The 21,735-nt window shown below is 44.4% G+C and overlaps 1 protein-coding gene across 4 annotated transcripts in view; it reads left to right on the top strand.

The window, feature by feature from the left end:
• PLEKHA1 (pleckstrin homology domain containing A1) overlaps positions 13,709–21,735 on the top strand; it is a 29,440-nt gene continuing 21,413 nt past the window's right edge. The window contains exon 1 of one of the 4 annotated variants that reach the window (XM_021399118.1): positions 13,709–13,899. The gene's annotated coding sequence lies outside the window, so the exon portion shown is untranslated. Of the gene's footprint in view, positions 13,900–14,107; positions 14,244–21,735 lie in introns of those variants that run through there. The other 3 variants (XM_021399119.1, XM_021399116.1, XM_021399117.1) reach the window with 3 other exon arrangements.

Genomic DNA, 21,735 nt, shown 5'->3' with positions numbered 1-21,735 from the left:
GGTAACATGGGTTTCCTGCACCGTGCAGGTTCTGCCGCCAGCCTGATGCTGGGGCTTTCCAGCGCACCAGCGGCCTACTCCTCGCAATCAAAATGTTCACCGAGGTGCACCATGTGCCCACAGAGCCAGGAAGGTGCCTTCAGAGCAGAGCTCCAGCACAGAGGAGGCATGTGTTGAACCAAAAGTGCGGAAGTGATCTGCCTGTGCTGCAATTTGCTCTCTGCATATCTTGCAAGATCCTGTGAAAGCTCCAGAGCATCCCATTAACATGGAAGAACGGCAGAAAAAAAGTAGGAAAATCAGGTGTGTTCACAGATGCCTTGGCATGGAATTCAGTGTTCTCCCTGCTGCCACGGAGAACTTCATCAACCACATCACCCACCACTTACACAGTGTCCACTGGATACTTTCTCCTCTAACAGAACCCTAGGCCATTTTTAGCACAAAATTAGAGGCACTGTAGCATTTGGTTTTGCCATACACATTGCAGAATTTTGACTGAATTTTATTCAATACCTCTTCAGAAAGTCAGACCCACAGACTCACTACTAAATAGCTCATGCAAAACTGGAGCGGTGCAATCCCCTTACAGAAGCCAGGTAAGCATTTGGGACAGCATGAACTCTACTGCAGTTATTCTTGCTATGTCTGGGCACTGATATGGTATTTGTGGCAAGCAAATGTTTACTGTAACAAAAGATCTTGGACTCCAAGACATAAAAAATAATTTTACAAAGGCATAGTCCATGAATTTTCAAATGTGGTTGCAAACAAAGATCACCAGAGAAATGTCCAGCATGTTGCAACACCTACTGAGTCAATGACAAAAAAGCTTGTTTCAATTGCTGTTGTTCAGTGTTGATGACAAACACAATTACAGGCAGATGCGAGGGCCTGTCAGCACAGAACACTTTAAATGTCTACATCAACTTCTAGCAGTTGGCTTAAAGAGCTGATTCAAACAGCTGCTGATGGGTTTTTTGCTCAACTTACTTCTTCAGCACACTTATCCCTCCATCTACGCACAGCCACAACTCACTTGACTGGTAGGAGCAGCACAGTGTTTCAAGGGTGACAGTTAGCTAGCTGGCTGATAAGCATAGATTCTGTAAATACAACACTCCATGCATGAGTGCTTTGTGCAATTGCTGCCTGAGCGTGTACAACCTCTACTGGAATTGTTCCTCTCAAAGAGTGGAAATGGAAGTAGAAATTGATGATAAAAGTGGATGCTTAGCACCCTGAAGAAAATGTTGGTGGCACATGGAATCAAACCTTAATGGAAAATACCAATGGGTTATCACAGCGAAGCAGCTCGCTGAAGCAAGTATTTCAGATGTTTCAGCATTAAACAATTTTTATAAATAAGCATATTTCTTTCCCTAATCATACTTCCTAATGCAGATAACACCCAACCTTTGCGCAGAAAGGAAGTCAGAGAAATGATGCTATTACGCATGAAGAAGCAGGTTGCGTGGGCGGAACTGAAATCAGAAATTACACTAAGAATAAGGTCTCTCATCCAACAAGGCCAAAGTGCTACGCAAAGTGACTTCAGCAGAGCAGCAGAGATGGATGAGTACTTAAAATGTTAGTGCTGATGGTGCAGAGGTTGTTTGATTATTTGAGGTTGGAGAGGAGGCTAACAAAGGGCAGGAACGGGACCCCTGTGTTGGGACTTGTAGAGCTGTGGTCTAACCACCAGACAAGAAAGAGCTTATTAAAATATAGCACTTCGTGTTTAGAAGAGGCTGTGCTCCCCAGCAAAATGCCAGCTTCTTGTGAAACCCTTTGAATAGGTTGTGCGGCTGCTGCAAAAGGTTATTTAAGAGACATTGTCTGTGGTTCCTCTGTGTGCATCTTAGAACTTTTGAAGAGTTACTCAGAAGTCAGACTGTTTCTTTTTACCTTGTCTGCAAAACTCAGATTTCAGGTACAGATTACACACTGTCTGCTTCATGGCAGGAAAGTAAAGGGCCCAGGCTTACCTCTCCGTCATTGGAAAAGCTCAAAGAAATGAGACTGCAGCTGTTCTGCCAACCCAAGTACTTAGCCAGGAGTCCTATTAGAATTTTAAATTAGTAATAAATTAAAATAGCTCCTGCAATATGGATTCTCATTTGGTTTAGGGTGCAGGAGCTGAAGCAAGGACGCAGTCCCTCCCAGTCTGTACGACACATGCTCATCCTCTGCCACCTTCTTGAGTAAATGACTGGTGTTTCTTCACTTGAGAACTGATTTTAGCACCTGATAGGACTGGCAAAGACCCATAATCATTTTGTCACAGCGAAAACAGACAACTGCAGCCTCTCCTCATGTCACGCTCATTTGAAGGTTAAATTTGATCAGCAGCCTGTTTCCATTACCCACAGGTTCTTGCTGAAAATTGGCAGTTTCCTCTGTATTATGCATGGGCTCGGATGACAAAACCTGGCTCTAGGTTATGGGAAGAGAAAGCTTGGAGGTGTTCACATCTCAGCTTTCCCACAGTTCCACACATATTATCTAGTTTCTTTTTAATTGAATGATATTTTCCAAGTGAGATGGCTTTATAAAAACCATGAATGAGCCTCATCTATATAACTTGTGGAACTGGTTCTGCAAATTGCTGAGGGTTTACATGCTGCTGGGTGCCCTTGCTGACCTCCATCCCACGTCCCCTCCTCCTCCCATGCTTCTGCACTTTGAATTTTGGTCCAGAGCTTTTGGCCACCCCTGTCACTTCAGTATGAGCTCTTCACACCATTGGATCCGCACTCTGGCCCTACAATGGTCAACCATGGCCATCAGTCTCCTACTCTTCTTCTTCAGCAATCTACTTTGATACAGCAGAGATGCGATTTGGGATGTTTCATGCTGCCATAAAGGTTGCAGATTATTTATTTCACCAAATGTGATTTCTAGAAGGGCAAATCCTCTGAGCAAGCACTCTCCAGCATGGAGGAGGCACGTATGGATGAGCCAGAACTACGTCGGACCCTGCCTAGAACCAGAATGTGTTTTGCTCCGGATGGGCCAAAGCTTGTGTGAATGTGGCTCAGATGTGCTAAGAAGAGGATTTAGGCCCAGCTACAGCTTCTTATGTCCCTCCAAGCTCCCACTGTGCTCCCCAGCCCTCTCTCACCCAAAGGGGGTAGGGCAATGGTAACAGATGGAAAAGAGCTTATCTCCAGGCCACCTGGGAATAGGGTCACTTAGCTATGGGAAAAACATGTATCCGAGAGGGCTTGCCTTGACATTAGCACACACGTTCTGCGCATTATAAACCATCTTTTTATATAACTTGGCATAACGACCTCTGCAAAATTATTGCTGCTTTGAAGCAATGAATACGACTGCTTATTTCTGATTAAAGCCAATTCACCTATCGTTGCAGTTGGGCTTTTATTCTTGATGGGGGTTGGAGCTGGATGATCTCTTAGGTCCTTCCCAACCTAAGGTGTTCTATGACTCTATGATTTTTATACTCATAACCCAAGGTTAAAGAAGAACTAAGGCTGCTCCGGGTGCTGTGATGCTGAGCAGACACGTCTCTTCTCCAGCCAGGCTGGGCTCATTTTGGCCTGACACAAAGGTGAAATAAGAGGTGCCTCTTCCCTGCACAGCTGCACTCTGTTCTGGTTATGATTTCATCTGTATTTGTAGAAATCTAGACATTTACAGAAATACCCTACTGTGTCATCTTTTCGTTGCTCTTCAACCTTCCCAAACTGTTCAAACTAGCAAAACATTATGTCATGGCTAAGAGAACTTTCATCAGGTGCAAGTTCGCCCTTCTGTTTTGTTAGGTGAGCTAAGCTGGATGAGCACCGGCTCCGTAACCGTCCTGCAAAGGGCAGCGCGCAGTGTGGGAACTTGCAGAGAACATGGTGTAGCTGCGAGGAGAATGCAGACAGATGTGGGAGACACTGCTCTGTTTGTAAACAAACAGCTGAGCACCCAAACTGGGCCAGTCTAGTGGAAAATAGCAGTGTCACGGCCCCCATCCAAGGAAGCAAAACAGCAGAGCAGCAGTGCTCAGTTCTCTGCCTTTGGCTGTGCCAGGCTGGGTTTGCCAGGCTGAGCAGAGCCCAGCTAAAGCGATCACTATGGGTGCCAATAAGGGTTTTTATTTCACCATTGCCATCAGAAAGAGGACAACCCAGTCTGCTTTCTCCCTGTAACATCCCCTGATATTGTGACTGTTCCATAATTCCCTTTTTTTTAACTCCTTCCACGTTCATGCCCATTCTCTTCCTTCGCTCCTCCACCCTCTTATTCCCATTTATGTTTCTCCTGCTAGCCAACCTCCTTGGTGCTCCACATTTCTATGCCTTAAAACAGGGACTTTAGCCCACCGTTGTCATTTGCACAGACATTTGTCCAAACCGTTGAGCTTTCTACATCACTCCTCACTCACTGAGCCATATTTCCTAGCTGCAAGCAGGCTATAGCCTACTGCAAACATAAGAAAAAATATATGCACACATACATACACATACATATATATACACACACACATACACACATGGATACATACATACATGTATATATATACATATCTATATACAAAACTTGCCTTCCTTGTGGCTGAATTAATTTATTAGCCACAATAACTCCATTGCTTGCATCTGTCTAGCCACGACTTTCACTCTGCTGAGGAACAGTCCCACTGTGCTACAGCTCCACTTTTGCTTGGGCAAACTTTCAGTGCCACATGGGTTTGCACTCTTTTTTGCAGCGTTGAAAGAAATGAACATTTATTACATCACATTTAACAGTTTGATTCTGGATGCCTTGTTTTGTTCTAAGAGATGGAGGTGGCCTTTAGGAGTGGAATATTTTCAGACTTTGCAAGCAGAAATCCCTTTGGCACATCTGACCTTCTGCCCACCTGGATTTTTGGCGAAGCTTTAACCGAGCTGGTGTGTTTGCCAACACGTTGCAGCCAGGGCATCCCTGTGTACCTCCTCTACGTGCCTAAAGGTGACTGGGAATGGTGCTGCAGAACTTCCAGGAGGTGTTCCCATGGCCCCAGCCCTCCCTGCCAACAGCTCATGGCCCCCTCCTTGCCGTGACTCATTGCCATCCACAGGAAAAACCTCAGAGCAGCACTGAATCACCATTCAGCACCTTCTGCTGCCCCCGCTTCCAGCCTTCAACACAAACATGGCCGCACACCAAAGGGGTGGTGGGAAGGTGAAGTTTTCCGTAAGCAAGGAGCCTGGCAAGGAGGACGTGTTTGAGCACTGCCTGCCTCGGCGTGCCCGTGCGCGCTGCGGTACCAGGGCTGCATGGGAAGCCGCTGCCTTGAAACCTCCAATGCCAAGGATGTGTAACCCCAAATTACTCCTTAAGGGAGAAAAATACCACCGTGTTGCCTCTTTGGGCTAGAAACCAGCCGTGGAAGGGTGACTCTAGTGAGCGCCTATAGGGGTTGCGTGGGAGCCATAGGCACCGCGTGCTGTGCTCTTCCCTCAAGTTCAGCCCTCACCGCTAAGACAAAGCCTTTGGGGAATTTGGAGGGTATTTTTGTGTTTACTTAGCTTGTGGGAGTTTAATGTTTAATCATTGCGGGGGTGTTGGTTAGTCATATAATCGTTAGCCATCATTTTTTTTTCTGCCTTTCTTTTCTTTTGTCCTTTGTTCTTCCTTATCTCGGCTCTTTCATTTTGTGGAATAAATTGGCTTCCTATCACAGCCTTGATTTCTCAGTAAGTGGGCAGCTTTACAGCACTGAGGCTCTCAATTCCATCAACCTGGGGGCGGCTGGTGCCCAGCTTTACCCCGGGCAGGAGCTGGCGCCCTGGGGTTCCCCAGAAGCTACCAGCACCACAGTTAGGTTCTTTAAACAAAACTGAGAGATGCTTTTAACAAAACCTTAACTAACCTCTATTAAAATGAAAGACGTGCATCTTCATTGCCATCAAATATTTATCTTTTTTTCCCAGCACCATCCTATCTTACTCCCTTCTAAACTTAATGCATCCCTGTGTGCAGTTGTTCCTAACACATTATTTAACATCTGCGGATGTATTTTCATGGTACTGAGGTCACGCACATGGCCCATGCCATTATAGTTGCTTTTAGATGTTTCTAAGACTGCAATGAGCCTACCACATAATTCAAAGAATAAATCACTCCTGTTATCTTTTCCCCGGGACAGAACAGGACTGAGAGAACCAGCCACATTTTCATTATTAATATCAGAATTGCACACAGTCAGAAAGCAAAAAAAGATTGAAGCATTTCATAGCTCAACTACCTACAGAATTATAATAAGGAAATCCCAGAGCGTCACAGTGCAGCCCAATGTACCTTTAGGAAATGTTGCCATTCCAGGTAGCAGGGGAAACAAAAATCCAGCCCAGTTACCATGGAAGTAGAGGCTATACTTCCAAAATGCAAAGCCACCTGGCTGACTCAGAGATCTTCTTGTTGGAGATGAGCATGGTAGCCCAATGGCAAAGGTGGCCTTCAGAATGCAAACAGCTGTCAACATCTGTCACCTCTGGGATGACAGACTGCATGGAAAGCAGAAGCCAGCACCGCCGTTGGCTTAGTGAGCTGGAGATGACCCAGAAATCCTTTTCTTACACAACACCTCGGAGCTACTGCTGCAACCAGTGGAGCTGGTTTTAGCAAAAGTAGAAAATCTGCAGAGGGAAAGGAAACGCTGAGAAGCCAGACAATCTAGAGCAGCATCTGGAACGGTGCTGAGCGTATCTGCAGCTCAGTGACTGTCAATGCAATGTTCACCCAGGGGTGTATTTGTTGATGGGACCGAGGCTTAGGAAAATGGCATTGGAAAGAAATCACCTCCTGCAGTGCCCAGCAGGAGAGGCCCCAGCTGCCTTTTGCCCCTGATCCCGGGCAGCAGTTACACGGTCAGGACTCCTCTGCTCAGAAGCCAATGTGAGACATCACAAAAGAATTTTTCTGAAGATGTAAAACAGCATCCAGGGAACAACTCAGGAAGGGGGCATCAAGAGCTAAAATGCTGGAATTAGGGAAAGTCTCCAAAACCTCAGAATTTCATACATACTTGATATAGTAAATGTAGCAGTGAATTTAAATCTGTTGCTGCTGAAAACAAGAACGTAACTGAAGGATTTAGACAATTCCATCATCCATCATCAGTACTCAGGCGTAGGCCTGATTTCTCTGGGACCTTGAAGTAATTTAATCCTGTGGATTTTATAAAGTATACTTATCCTTTAATAAATCCATAATAACTGCTTCTTTCATTGCATATTATGAACTTCCAAGTTACAATGTCAGCTATTAACCAGAGTCTTCCACACTTCAGTATTTGTGCATTTTTTTAATGGCCACCAATATCAGCTGTTCTCCAGCCCTGCAAATTCTTCCTCTCACAGAATCACAGAATCCTTAAGGTTCTAGAAGATCTCTAGGATCAACAAGTACAATCCTGCCCACCCCTACCATGCCCACTGACCACATCCCTCAGTGCCACATCTCCATGGCTCTTGAACACCTCCAGGGACGGTGACCCCACCACCTCCCTGAGCAGCCTGTGCTAATACCTCACCACTCCTTCTGAGAAGAAATTTTTCCTAACATCCACCCTGTCTATACAGAAGGCAAGAAAGCTTCCAGCAAGAAAATGTCATGGAGATGAGGTGCTTGTGGACTTCACAGAACCACAGACTGGTTGAGGTGGGCAGGTCCCTCTGGTCCTCCCCCACTCCAGCTCCGCCCAGAGCAAGGTGCCCAGGGCCATATCCAGGTGGGTTTGGAGATTTCCAAGGAGGAGATCCCACAGCCTCTCTGGGTACTTGTGCCAGGAGCCTTTGCATTACAGGACCTGCAGGGAAACCACACTAATTAAGTACCAGCAATGGGACTGTAGCTGCCTTGCACAGACAGATGGATACACCTGGAACACCACTATCCAGGGACTCCCCAGCATGGGAAATTGCAGCCACAGCTAAGCAAGAGGGGTGTGCGAAGGGCAGGGCACTGTAAATGCCTTCAGGCTCTTGCTGTAACAAACTGAAAGCTTTCATACTTCCACCCAGCGGGCTGTGACTGTCACTATCCCTGGGCACAGGAACAAAGGGAGGCACTGCACAGTTCTGAGCTGAGTAAGTGACGGCAACAGCAAAGCAAGCTGAGAGCCCTCCTGGCAGTTTGCATAGATTTCAGTGTGGAATACGCCCTTTTCTGAAGATTAAGCTTTCATCTTTTAATCTTTGGGAAAAAAAGAGATAGTCTGCAACTGAAAAAAAAAAACCAAAACACCGCAAACTTTTCATTATAGGCATTTATTTTAAAGAAAATTCACATTTTTAGCAAAATGAGTCTGAACTAAAATAGAATAAGGGCTTTTTGGTTTTCAATAATGAGAATTATATACTAGAAAGGAAGAAAATTAGAAAAGCGTAGTCTCATAGAAACTGAAGTATCATCACATACATTTTAGTATGATGCTATGCACATACGAACGAGTGAAAGTATTGCAAAATAAGCGTACGAAGCTTCCAGAGCTAATGAACCCAAAGACCTTTGAATACAACTTTCGGGAAATGGAGTTCTTCATCAGAAGGCTGAGAACTCGCTTCATCACTCTGTGCCAGCTCTCATACAGCCGTTACAGCAGCACCAAGTTCCAGCAAGATCCAGTGACTGGCAGCTGAAGCTGAATGAATCCAACCTCTGTGTGAGATTTAATTTCCAAGCTCTGTCTATGCAGTTTTATCAGAAGAGGTGAAGTTTTAGCTCTCACATGGAGGCTTTAAAATGCATATTATCTGTGCTTTAAAGGAGCTTCTGAATTAAAGCCTGTGCTTATACGTGCAGGGATTTTAATGCTTTCTGCTCCTTTTCTGGCTTCAGGAGGGAAGGGCTTTGTCTGCATTCCCCTCAAGGCACTAATCACACACAGTCTTGCTGCAAGGCAAGGATTATGGGCAAACCTCGGCTTCACAGCTTGAGCTAATTGCCAGCAGCGATCAAGAGGGCATTTTCCTTCCACCATCTGTTAGTTAGCAAGAGACTGGGGATCTCGGTTGTTACGTTCTCCAGCTTCAGAAACTGCCATGACTGGAGATGAGCAGCAGTGTGCTCTGAGGTGGAGAAGTTCCTTGTTTGTTGGATGGCCTTGCTCACCTGTTTGAAATCACAACTGTGAGTAAACCCCGAGTACGAAGGGGTCAAATCATATTGACGAGAACCTCAGAGAACTCTACAAGACTCTTTACATTACGGCAAATAATTTAATTACCGAATCAATCCCATGCCATTGCAGAAAACTCACACATTCCTCCTTTATGGTGACATTTAACAACTGGAAAGCTTCCCTTGATTGCTGATATGCAGGCGGTTGGGTGGAAGGTGAAGGTGTCAGCGGCGTAACAGCTTCCTGGTCATAACCTTTAAGAAGAGGAGTCCCATTGATTCCAGTAACACTCCTCTTAAAATAGTGCACAGGAGACCTACTGCCTGCGGATGGAATTTGCAATATTGAACCCACAGAAAAGGAATATAGTGAGAGCATTTTGCTGCACACTTAGCAATGCGCTGGCCAGGCTTTTTCCTGTTTTCCACTGTAACATAACTGTTAGTTTTAACAAAAACGTTTTGTCTAAGGGAGAATAATTTCTTCATAGCAATGAAGCGAGGTTCTGTTCACAGCTCTTTATTTCTGTGCGTATATAAACTTGCTGAACTTCCTCTGCTGGACAAAATTATCCGTCATGAAAATACAATTAGAAAAGTTAAGAACTGTGATATTTTTGGAATCATTGAATATTTCTGCTTCTTCACTGGAACACAATGTCCACTTCTACATAGAGGATATACACGTGATATGCTATTTATATTGGCATACGTGTGTCTATGTACATTTACATACCTATTATTCCTTTTGTTTTTACTGTTATACATCCATTTTCTACTGGCTTATGAAGTAAACACTACAAAGAACAGGACCCTGCATGATAACTGAATATATGAGTAACAATATGATAAAACTATTACATGGCGTACTTGTGTAAATTAAATTTTAAAATATATATACAATTAATTAAATAAAATGGTTCCTTAATTTTTTTAACACAAGTACTATAAAGAACAGTGGGCCCATTAAACATTATTTTACTGTTCTGAGAGTGGGCTGGTTTTTATTTAATTTAAGAATTTATAGAGCTCTTCAATGGAAATGACACGGATTGGAGCTCACTCGGGTGAATATGGGTTTTAATGGCTCTGCCTGGTACCAGCAGGAAGGAACATGCATGAGGGTTTGCTCGTTCTCTCTGCCTCTGATCTCATTTATAAGTCATGATCAACCTGACTTGAACTGAATGGCACAGCACTGCAGGATCAGAATGAGATGTTCCAGCAAACCTTCAGTGAAAGCTGTAATTCCTCCTGTCTTGTAAAAACTGCCCTTGAGTAAAAGTGGAAAGGAGTATTTAGCTCAGCCTTACCATTTTGATGACTATGAGAACACATATGCCTGAACTGAATGAGATTTCTACACTCGAGTGCAGTGTTTGAATCTATTTGCTATGCACTAGGGAACAGCTCTTGGTTAAAGGCTCTTCAAAGCGAGCCTCTGCCAAAGAGCAGAGGTGACAGAGATAACACACCTTCTGAATCGAGAATAAAAGCCCATAAGTCAGGTGTAGTTACATAATAATGGTGGGCTGCCATAAAAAAATGTAATTGTCTAAAAGAAGAAAACAAAAAACAGAAGCAGCAGCCCTCTACCTACAGTTTCCTAGTAACTCTCCTTCCAAGAAAAAGGATGAAGACTGGGGCTTAAGAAAATAATACTCCACTCAGAAAGATAGGAACAGAGCATGGCAAAGCTAAGCTTGGAATAAAGGAACTTCAATCAAGTAAAAACAGTGAGGTTAGGAAACAAAAGGACATTTAGTTCTTTCTCCTTGTGCTTACTCTTATAGGTGCATAATTCCATATGTCACCAAACAAACATTTATTACGCACTGTATTCTGAGTAACTGGGATTCCAACAGGAATTTATGCCCAAAATGTCTTATGCATAACAATGACGAGAATCACAAGAAACTTCTGAGTAAGGGATTAGTTCAAAAGGGTCTTTTTTTTTTTTTTTCACAGGCATGAAGACTGTTATGAGAATACCTGCCAGCTTTTGAAAAGTATGAATAGAGACAACTGGAGAGGGAATAAGTGCCTGCCTTACAATTCTGCTGGACTATGCCGGGCTCTGAGCCAACTTCTAAGTGGAAGTCAATGACATTGCAAAGGATGTAAGCCGGTGCTGACTTCGTTCTTGAAAATTTCTAGAAATTGCAGGGCAGGTAAAAATAGATTCTGTCTTTTGTAATCTTTGCATGCTGAGGGACCTAATCAGTCCGCATCTGAAGTTTACCTTTTTGTCACTACAATTTTTCTCAGTTGTTATGTTGGCACACTTAATAGAAAAGATTAATACTGAATTGCCTCTGTGTTGGTAAGCGCAGCAGAGCTTTCATTGCCTATGTACCAGCAATGTCCCATACAATATCATAATGTTGGAGCCATCAGCAACCTTCTGCCAAAGTGACATTTTCCTTATAAGAAAGGAATTAGAGGTGACTATATTTAGGTTTTAACACACATAATGTGTGGACACTGGCTACAGAGGGATGGGTGTAGGTGGCAACTGACTTTTCCATCGCACACTGATCAGTGGTTGAGCTCTTCATCTCTTACTTCTCCACATGCATATTCCAAAACTTCTGTGAACTGTTTCACTAACAGAGGACATTTGGCTATTTCTAGAAGTTTTTATCTCAACTTAAGGGAAGATACTTCTTTATTTACACAATTTTCTCCTCACCTTACTATTTTCTCCTCACCTTCTGCATGTGTGTTATGAAACAGCTTTTGACTGCAAAGCTTTTTGGCTATAGAAACAGCATATCATATTGGCAAAGGGCTCTTCCATGCATAGTGCAATGTCAAGCCACATCCTGGAGTCCTGTGGGGAACTGCCACACTTGAGATCTTTCTGTCAGCACCAGAAATGCCAAATCAGGACTGAAGCAGGGGAGGGACAGCACCATGCTGGCTACTGTCAATTGTTTTACATTAACTCCAGTAAAACACTGTTATGTGAAAATCATAAAAAAATGTATTAATAATTGTGAATGGAGTACAGATTGAAAAGCTTTTGGCTTGTGCAGCTGCAGCGTATGTGACCTATCACGGATTTGATAGGAAAAAGCTGCCATGGGAATTGTAAAGCATTGTTTGTAGCTGACTTCAGCTTTTATTGTTGTACTCTGATTACAGCTTTTCTTTGACTGTAAAGCACAGTAGTTAAATGCCAGCTTGAAACAAAGATGCATTTACATGCAAGAACGGAGTTCAAATGAATTCTATTTTTTGGAGATATCACTGCTTTGAGCTAGGAAAAAAAAATTCTCTATTACTATTTTGGAAAGCAACCAAAAAGTTTAGAACAAGTTTAGTATGTGCTTAAAACAGAAATAGATTCCCATTCAAATTGGTTAAATATCGCTACTGGAAATTGTTCTGTGCCACTCGGACCATTGTGCCTCACGTCTTCAAAAGGCTTTGAGACAGCACCTGAACCAAGAGGAAAAGTGTAGTGGAGGAATCTCCACGTGCCCAAACAGTTAATTCTTTCCAAGGCAGACTGCAGTCAGTAGCACAGCTCTCCATGAGATGGAGAGGTTGTGCCATCACCACTGTGTACAGTACTGCGATGACTTGCACATTCCTTGCCTCAATTCCCCAGGGACAAAATGGCTGCAGTGTAGTTGACCACATTTCATAACCACTGCTGAACTCTGTCACGTGGCAGCAATCACAGAATCATTTGAGTTGGAAGGGACCTTTAAAGGTCATCTGGTCCAGTTCCCCTGCAATGAACAGGGGCAGTGTGGTGCTCCGGTCAAATCATGCCGCTGGTATGAGGCACAAGCACCGTGTCACCTTCTGCCATAATTATTGTGCATAATTATTGTACAAATCCTTCCCCTTTTTGATTGTATTCACTGCCTCTTAAAGGATGTTTTTAAAAAGTATTTACGGTGCTAAATAGTATAAGTACTGTTTCTTGACAACGATATTTGAGAAGAGCATATGGTACGGTTGCCTCAAGAGTATGGAGAAGAAAAACCAAGGAAGCTGAAGCTTTTTCCATTTGTTACATTCCCAAATACATTTCTTCAGTGGAACTCAGCTGCCATTTATCCAGTGTTGGGACAGCTCCTTGCCAAGCGCGCTGACAGACCTGGCCCTCAGGGGCCTTGACCACGTTGGGTGGAGAAGGCACTCCCCCTCTGCGCTGCATGCCTGAGCGGCTATGTAGCACTGTAACGCTTTCTCTAAGGTCCTGGTGACACATTTGTAGGTTGGCCTCATGACACTGCGGAACCGGCAGCCAGATCCTGTCAGCACCAGCGGGTGTGTCTGTGCCACACTGCGGTGGTCGTTCCACTCCACTGACCACAGTACTGTTGTTTTCTGAGTAAGAGACCATTGTATTTATTTAATGACCAGACCCCACACGCCCGTGCAACGTCAAATGCTCTGCGGCCGACCTCTCCTTCAGGAGGCCCAGCGCAGCCGCGCGCCGCCACAGGGGACTACAACTCCCGCTATGCACTGCCCGGCAGCGTCGCGCACTACATATCCCAGGATGCTCCGCGGCGCCTATGGAGGCGGAACTGCGGCGCATGCGCACTGCAGGGCGGGGACCTCGGCCGTGTCGCCGCGGAGAGCGGCGGGGGGCGGGCGGCTGAGTTTCCTGAGCGGGGCGGGAAGCAGGAGGGGAGGGGAAAAGCGAGATCGAGCCGCCGCCGTCGTGACGGGCCGGGAGCGCGGCAGGAGGAGGCGAACGGGACCCCCCCGCGCGGCCCGGCTCCTCACGGGGCTCCCGGACTGCGCCGGCCTCTAGTAAGTGCTCGGGGCCGGGGCGGCGGGGCCGGGCTGAGGGCCGAGGTGGGGCCGCCTGAGGCCCGGCCCGGTCCGAGGGTGCGGCGGCGTTCTTCCTGCCGTGCAGGGCAGGCGCTGTCCTCCGCTTTTGCCGCAGCGCTTCGTCTGATCGCCTCGGGCTTCTCCCTTCTCCCTCTTTTCTTGTTATTTTTTTTTTCTCTCAAATATCATTTTATTTTTAAATTCCTCTTGAAATCCCAGCTTTGGTGTGGGCATCTCCGAGCGCCTCACCTCGAGGGGAGTGTACGGGAGGCGATGGCATGATCGCCCCGGTGAGCATTTAGGGCTCAGTCACATCCCCAGCGGTAAGAGGATGATCTCATTACCCACTTTTTTTTTTTTTTTTTTTTTTTTAACCTCTCCCTTCTCTCTTCTCAGCGTTGAGCACGATGTTATCAGGGCACAGCCTGCAGTGCTGCTGCTGGGCGTGGGCTGCTGTGGGGTGCGGAGCTGTTGGGGAGCTGAGCTGTTGGGGAGCTGCAGTGGCTGTGGCAACCCCCAGCTCTCAGGCTGAGCGCTGCTGTGGATTGCGTGCAGGCTGCTGGAGGGAGCTGCAGGGTAGCAGCGTGCTGCTCAGCCACTGAGCCGCTTGTTCCTCAAAGCAACGTGTCTCTGAATGGGTAACTTGCCTATAAATGAGTGTTAAGCCCTGTCTTTGTCATATTTGCACTCTGTAGCGCAGGTACCGTTCCAAACGCGCGTTCGACGTGTTATTAACTTAAGACTTAAATTCTGCACTTGCCTTGGGAGTAATTAACGCAGAACCTTCCCAAAAGGCATTGCATTACTGCATAAAATATTTGCCAAGTGACTTCAAGAGAACAGCGTTTTTGTCTTTGGGGAGCAGGCTGTTATTTTGAGGCCTGTTTTTAAGGAGTCTTCTGTCTTAACTCTCATGGTTCGTTGTGGGAGATTAAAAATGCTCTAACAGAATACTTTATATTCAAGTGGGGAAAAGTTCAGTTATGCAACTTATTAGGCTGATCATTAGGTAGAAAATGCTCTCATTTGTCTGAGTAAAGCTGAGAGTGAGAATAACGTTTTTTTTCTTTGGGTTGTTAAGACCTAGATTTCTTCATGCTTCTCCTTACAAAGGCATTGTGCTTTCACAGAGGTTACCAGCTATCTATGCATATATGTGAAGATGCATGTAGAATTCAGCTCACTGGATGCCATAAGCTTTTTGTTGCCTTCTGACACATTGTTTCTTCACTGAGAAAGGGCATTTGTATCTGCAAAGGTGCATGCCCTGTTCTCTTCCCCTTTTACCCAATCCCATATGTGATACTGGAAGACAGAACCGTATTTGATCACACGGTTTGCCTCGGTGAGGTGTCGGAATAGCTTCGCATTGTTGAATCCAGAAAGGTTTTTTGTCTTTTCTTATCTTTACCCACTTCCTTTTTCTGTTCTTTGACTGAGTTTATTATGCACAAACAGCATAAACCCAATCTTTACCGAGATAGAGCTGCGTGGGGCATCTCTGGCTGGGTGCTATGCAGTGAGCTACTCCTTCTGACTGTCTTAACAAACTCGCTAGACTGAATTGTTAAGGATTTTTTTTTATACTTCTGTTGTGAAAGTAAAATGAAATACAATGAAGGCTTGTATCAGTTTATTCCACAACTGAGTTACAGTGAACCCTTCAGGTAAATGTGGGAGTCCAGTCATCAATGGGAAGAATTCTTTCTCTGAGCTTAGTCATTACTTCGTATGAAGTACCATGTTGGATAAGTTGAGATGAAATCACTTCATTCGAGAAAGTGTTAGCAGTGGGTTTGGAACGGTGGATTTGCCTTTTAGGTTCCTGCAGTTTTGTCTCCCACTTCTGGTTATTATTTTTGCATGTTGATAGATTCACACAAGTAACAATGTGCATGACACTGTCAGGTTCCTAAAGCAGAGAAGTGTGGAAGTTCAGTTTTCCTGTTTGTCACATCCGTAAGCGTTAGGGGGTGGGCTGGAGTCTCCCTTAGTAGAGGGATTGTTAGCCTTGTTGGGATTTGAAGGAGAGCCTTGTAATTCAGGGATAAATAAGCGCTGATGCTGCAGAAAGTAATAATTCAAGAGATTATACTGGGGTTTGTGCATTCTAACAGTTAACACTTGGCATGATGTCACTGAGTTCTGGGCTGCCAGAGACAGCTTTGCATAAAAAAAAGTAAAACTTGTTGTGAATCTGGTGCCTGCAGTTACTCAGCGCTGCTTTTTTGTTACTGTAGGAGAAGTCAGTTCTGAGTTAGTAAAATGTACAGATGAAATCTGTTTTCTGAAGCTATTTCTGTGCTACATAAGGCAGCTGGCTCAACCTTCCACTGTGTGCATTTCAAAGATGGAAATCAAGAGGAAGATGTGCAATAGGTGACTAACAGGGTATACTGCAGCGTTTAAGTGTTTTGGAGGAAGAGATGCTTACTTATAAACTTGAGAGAGGACAAAAGAAGTAGTGTGTACAGAAAATAGGAAGCACCATAATATTTCTCTTTCCATCTCCTCTCCCCCACGTTCCTTCTTCCTTAGGAGCAGTGGCTGAATGGTAGAGAGAAGACGTGCACTGTGAGGTGCAGAGAAGATGTGTATGTATATTCAGGGAAAAGCCTGAATGTGAGAAAAGGCCTTGATTTTTTTTTTCCAAGTAGCTGTGGCTTGTTTCAGAAGACAAGGAAGTTATATCAGCAGGAATAATAAAGGCTGACTGTATGTCAGAGTGTTAACGTAGAAGAGAGGAAGTGCAAAAGTCCAGTTTTATTGATGGTAGCAGATTAGAAAAAAGCTTTAGGACGTTGCTAAAATGTGACCTGATCTCTGCCTGCAATACAGGCTCCAGAGCAGGATTGGACAGAGTCCAAAATGCCAGGCCTGCAAAATTCTTAATCTATTTTAGTAGATTTAGAATTCCATCAATGTCTTTATTACTAAATGGCCCTGGTTATTTGAGCTGACACCTATCACAGTAAATGCAGTCACTTCAAAATGCAGCAAGCCTTGAAGCACTGGAAAGTGAGAGCGTGTTACAAGTGTGAAGTTCCCTAGCGAGTGGTGGTACGTGCTGCGTTGTAGCCAGCTCTGTGTCAGTGCTCATCTGAACGATGGCTTGTGACACAAGAGAATGCATCCTTCTTGCAAAAGTTGGTTTCCCCTCTTAGTCATGAGCAATGGAAAACATTCTCCAAAAGTGCTCATGGGGTTTGGACCCAAGTAAGCCTTTGTGCGGTTGTATGGCTGCGTGAAAATAGAGGGCGGTAATTTGCTTCAGTGTCAAAATAGGTGAATTCAGGTAAGTGGATTTAGCATAAGACATTTGGACAAGGTAGATAAGTAGTTCAGAACACGAGATAAGACAGTGTGTCTGTTCTTTGGTTTTGAGCCTGAATGCAGCAAGATGTAGCAGGACATACTGCTCTCAGTGCCTTATAAAACTGCATAAGAAACGGAAACATCAAAATGCCGGTGAGTTTACCTGACATAAAAATAATGTATATACTTTTAAAATATATATATATATGCAGAAGAGGTTGGAGAAACAAGTATTTGTTGTTCAGCTTCAGGGTTTGAAGTTACATGTTAATGCACAAAAATGACTGAAATTAGAGATATGGCGGAACTACTTAGAAGAAGAAGTTCTACTCTTACGCTGCTCTCTGAAATTAGGACTTTGTACATCTGGAAGTCAAAGGTCGTTGCCTTATAGGCAGTAGTCTAATTTTGAAACACTTAGATACGTATTCGTGTATGGCTCAATTTTATAAATAACACCTTCCTGTTAGTGCTAGGTAAAGCAGCAAGGTTTTGTTGCTGCTGAGGAAGGAAGCTTGGTTCATTGTCTCAGCGCTGAGCAGCGTTTTCTCCCTCCAGGGACTTGCAGAAGCATCTAGAATGTGTAGGTGTTTCTTTAATCTTGGAGAAGGAACTTATTAAGCTTTCTGGTGCAGAACTGTATGAGCCACTTAGTTTTAACAGATGTTATCTGCATGAGTAGGGAGTTGCAGGTCTGGTAGACGTTTGTGGCATTTAACAGTTTAAACAGTTTTCAGGTTTGAACATATGCCTTCGCCTTGAAAATCTGAATAGTTTCAGGTATTTTATGTAGAAGAAAGGTGGTTCAATGGTGAGTCTGCTGCGCCGGGACTTGGGGAACAGGTTGAGCTCCGTGCATTGCCAAAAGCTCTCTGTGTGGCCTGGGACAAGCTGCTGCTCTGTCCTTCCACGTTCAGCTGGAGCTGCAGAGCTCAGTGCATCACCAAGAGTTACAAGGTTCGGCAGTCAGGCTTTAAGGTGCTCAGGTGCACGGTGCTTACGGCTTCCTTATGTTGGAAGTTGGAGGGTAGGTGAGCTCCCTGCTGACAGTAAAAGTTCTGGCAGGAAACCTTTTGGGTGGGTTAAAGGGAGAAAGCAGGTTGTTAAAAGTTGGAGGAGCACTGCATTGTTCTGTTTGCTAAAAACGAAAGTAGAAAAGCAATGCTTAAAAACCTGAATGAGCCAGATCCTTCTGTTGTGATCCTGCCGCACAAGGAACAGTAGCAAAACTGTCTGTGTTCCACTGCCAACTGTTCTTTTTTTATTTGGAAAATGCCATTAATTCTAGGTAAGCATTACATCTGAGTGGTTTAGCTATCAGTTTTGTTTGTTGGTTATTGCTGGCACGGTAGAATGCCCTAAATTCTTTCTGATTTTATTGGCTTTTCAGGTGAAAGAAGATGAGAACAGATCAGCTTTTCCACCACGCCACTGTTCTGAACTAAAAGTACCTTGGGTTTTAAATCCTTCTGCTGGAAGTTTAAGATGGAATTGTCCTTGTTGTAAACTGAAAGTGCAGACTAGACAGCAATTATCAAGCTGTGCAAACATGAGTTCTTATTGCTGGGAGCCTACGCCCCCAGGAGCAGTCTCCGCGCTGACAGAGATGTGATAAATTCATCAGTTTAATATGCAGTTATTTTGATGTGTATGTTCCTCATGGGTGCTTTGGTCCCCATCACATTTACATCCCTTGTCCAATAAAATGTTTGAACTTGTTCAGACTAGAGATTTAATTAAACGTTCTTCTGTTAAGTGCTAGAACAGTTACACGCCAGGTTTGGTGTAAGAGGGAGCAGTCCTCTTAACACTGCACTTCAAAGGATGTTGTTCAACTATTGGTTAACTCTTCAGGGAAGTTTATGGTAACTGGTGGATACTTACACTGTACTAATAATTCATCTGGCAAATGTATTTCTTTGGCTTGGAGACTTTATGCTGCAGTTAGGTAGCAATGCTTAAAGGATGTTCTTGCTTCTCAAGTGCTCCTGCTTATTCACAACTTTAGGCTTTTGTTATGTTTTTTTTTTTGTTATCCTTTTTATTTCCCCACTCCTCAAATGAAGTTCACTGTCAGTGCAGTAGCTTCTTCATTTATACTGTCTTCCTGGTTTGCATTGGTGCTCTTTTTTTTTTTTCTTTTTTGGAGGGAGAGAGGGGAGTAGTGGAGGAGGAGCACTGCTTTGTGAGAGATCCATTTGTTCCCTCCTTGGGGGAAGACTGTGGTGCAGTAAGTTGAAAACCAGCCAGTTGCCTGTTCGTGTTAAGTTCAGGATTTCCAGGCGTGTTGTTGCACATACACAGGATTTATGATTCTTCTGGACTATTTCCTCGTGCTGTGCGTAGGTCATGGGGCAATCCTGCAAAATGCCAGGAGCCCAATGGCTTCCTGGTTCTATTAGGATTACTCTGTAGGTGGAGTGTAGTTATTCTTTGCACACTTCGTAATTCATGCTGTGAGAAGCACCGGTGCCAACGCAGGCCAGCAGCCACACCGTAAGCTGGTATTTGTGACATGGCACGTACAGTGGCTGAGGAGGGAAGCCAGCAGCCAGCTGTGGGCTGTGCCTGATGGAAGGAAGTTCTGTAGGCTCACAGCTTGCTTCTTTCTTATTGAGAAAGGGATTTTCTTTAATTTGATGCGGGGGGGGGGAGAGGGAAAGGAAGACAGTGACCTGAAAACCTTGCCATTTGATGGTTGGAGATCTGGCACATGTTCTGTAAAGGAATATTGGCTCACTTATATGAGGCAGACAAAGCCTGGTTCTCACTGGAGAGCTCTCATTGAGTTTGCACTTACTGTAGAGCTCCAAGATTACTCCTAACCACTGCGAATCTTCGTGAGGTGCTGGTGGGATGTGATAAGTAAGCATGGTTCTGGAGGAGACCTCCAGCCTTTGTGTGCTGGGAATTCTGACCTACACAAAGCCTTACACAATGAATGAATATTCAGTGGTCAGCGTTATAAATAATAGCTGACTGACTCAGGAAACATCAGAACCTTTTCCTTAGAACTCTGATCTTTCCTAAAAGCACACAGGAGGTTTTACCTAGAGACAGGTGACATTACTGCCATGCAGCACTCAGGTGGCTTATTGGAATACCAAGGGTCTCAGGGGTGCTGCAGCCTATACTGGGTTCAGTCTGTTCTGAAAGAGATGCATCCAACTATATACTTTGATGTATTTCTACTGTAAAATGTATACTGCAATAAACATCTGTCATATGTGGGTATTAAAGCACTCAGGATTAATGCTGTAGCATTTAAGTTGTAGGTAATATGGACTACAACTGCAGGCATTTGTCTTACTGTGGTAAGGAAAGGAGGGAATGGTTGGTTTATTGTGATTTAACAAATCTTGGAAAACAGCAGATCAGATGTGATTTGAAGACAGTGATGACTGAGTAAGGCTTAAGCATGAGATAAGGCTGCCGTTTTTCAGAGGTGATTCATCAGTGCAAGTAATGCTGCTTCTACATTGTGGCTTGGTTGGAAGTTGGGTTAGATTCTAGGGGAGGGCTGTGGTGTTAGACATGCCTCATAGCGTGATCAGGGATCAGAGAGGCTCCTGATGCTTCTATTTGTTCGTTTGGCTTTTTAATTTTTTGGTTTTGTGTTGCTTCGTGTACTTAAGAATTCTCTTGCATATGAGTACCTGCCTTGTGCAGCTGCTTTTTTCCTTATTTTTGACCACTTTAGAGAAGGAATCCAAACGTAGGGATCAGCATATCCTGGAGACTTCCAGTTCTCATCTGCAGAGCACTGCTAATAGCTTCTTAAGCTTCTAGCAAATCAATCATGTCATCAGTTAACAGAAGCACTCAATTTGCTGCGCTGTCTGGGACAGAAATGGAACAGAAACAGCGATGGATCTTTGGGAACTAGGGAAGCTTAGCATGTCATTTTGGAACAGCCAGTCCTAAATTATCATCGGAATAGTGCCCAACTTATCTGTTTCTCTAGCTCCTAGGGTGTTTTGTTTTTCTGTTACGTTTTGGGTACTTTTAAGAAAACTGTAAGGGGTCTGTGAAAGATGGGAGAGAAGCTGTCGCTGAGCTTAAGTTATCAACACAGCATTCTGCCTCCCTGCTGGAAAACATTTCAAGGGATGGAAAATCAGAAGTTCAAACAACTGTACTGGAAGGTTACATGACTTGTTTTCAGAAGCTCTTAAGAGCTGGTTGCCACAGGGTTTTCTCCTCTTCCTCTTTGTTGTCGTGTATGAATGTTAAAAGGAAATCTTTCATTGCTGTGTTTTGCAGGGTATACGTAGGGCAGTCTGAACTCATCTTTTACCCATGGGAGTCAGTAAATGGAGTACATGGTCAGTAAAAATGATGACCAGCTGCTGAGCTGCTGATTTACAGCAGGAAGCTGGTAGTAATTGCTGAGGCAAAAGCAAAGAGTTGTCAGTGATTGAGCTGTCCCTGGAGCTGCAGGAAAGACAAGTGATTGCTGGAACCCCCCTTCCCCTTCCCCTTCCCCTTCCCCTTCCCCTT

This window comes from Numida meleagris, chromosome 5 (assembly GCF_002078875.1).
Source record: "Numida meleagris isolate 19003 breed g44 Domestic line chromosome 5, NumMel1.0, whole genome shotgun sequence".
NCBI classification, from domain to species: domain Eukaryota; kingdom Metazoa; phylum Chordata; class Aves; order Galliformes; family Numididae; genus Numida; species Numida meleagris.
The sequence above is the reverse complement of the archived record's forward strand: the minus strand, read 5'-3'. Positions and strand labels throughout refer to the sequence as shown.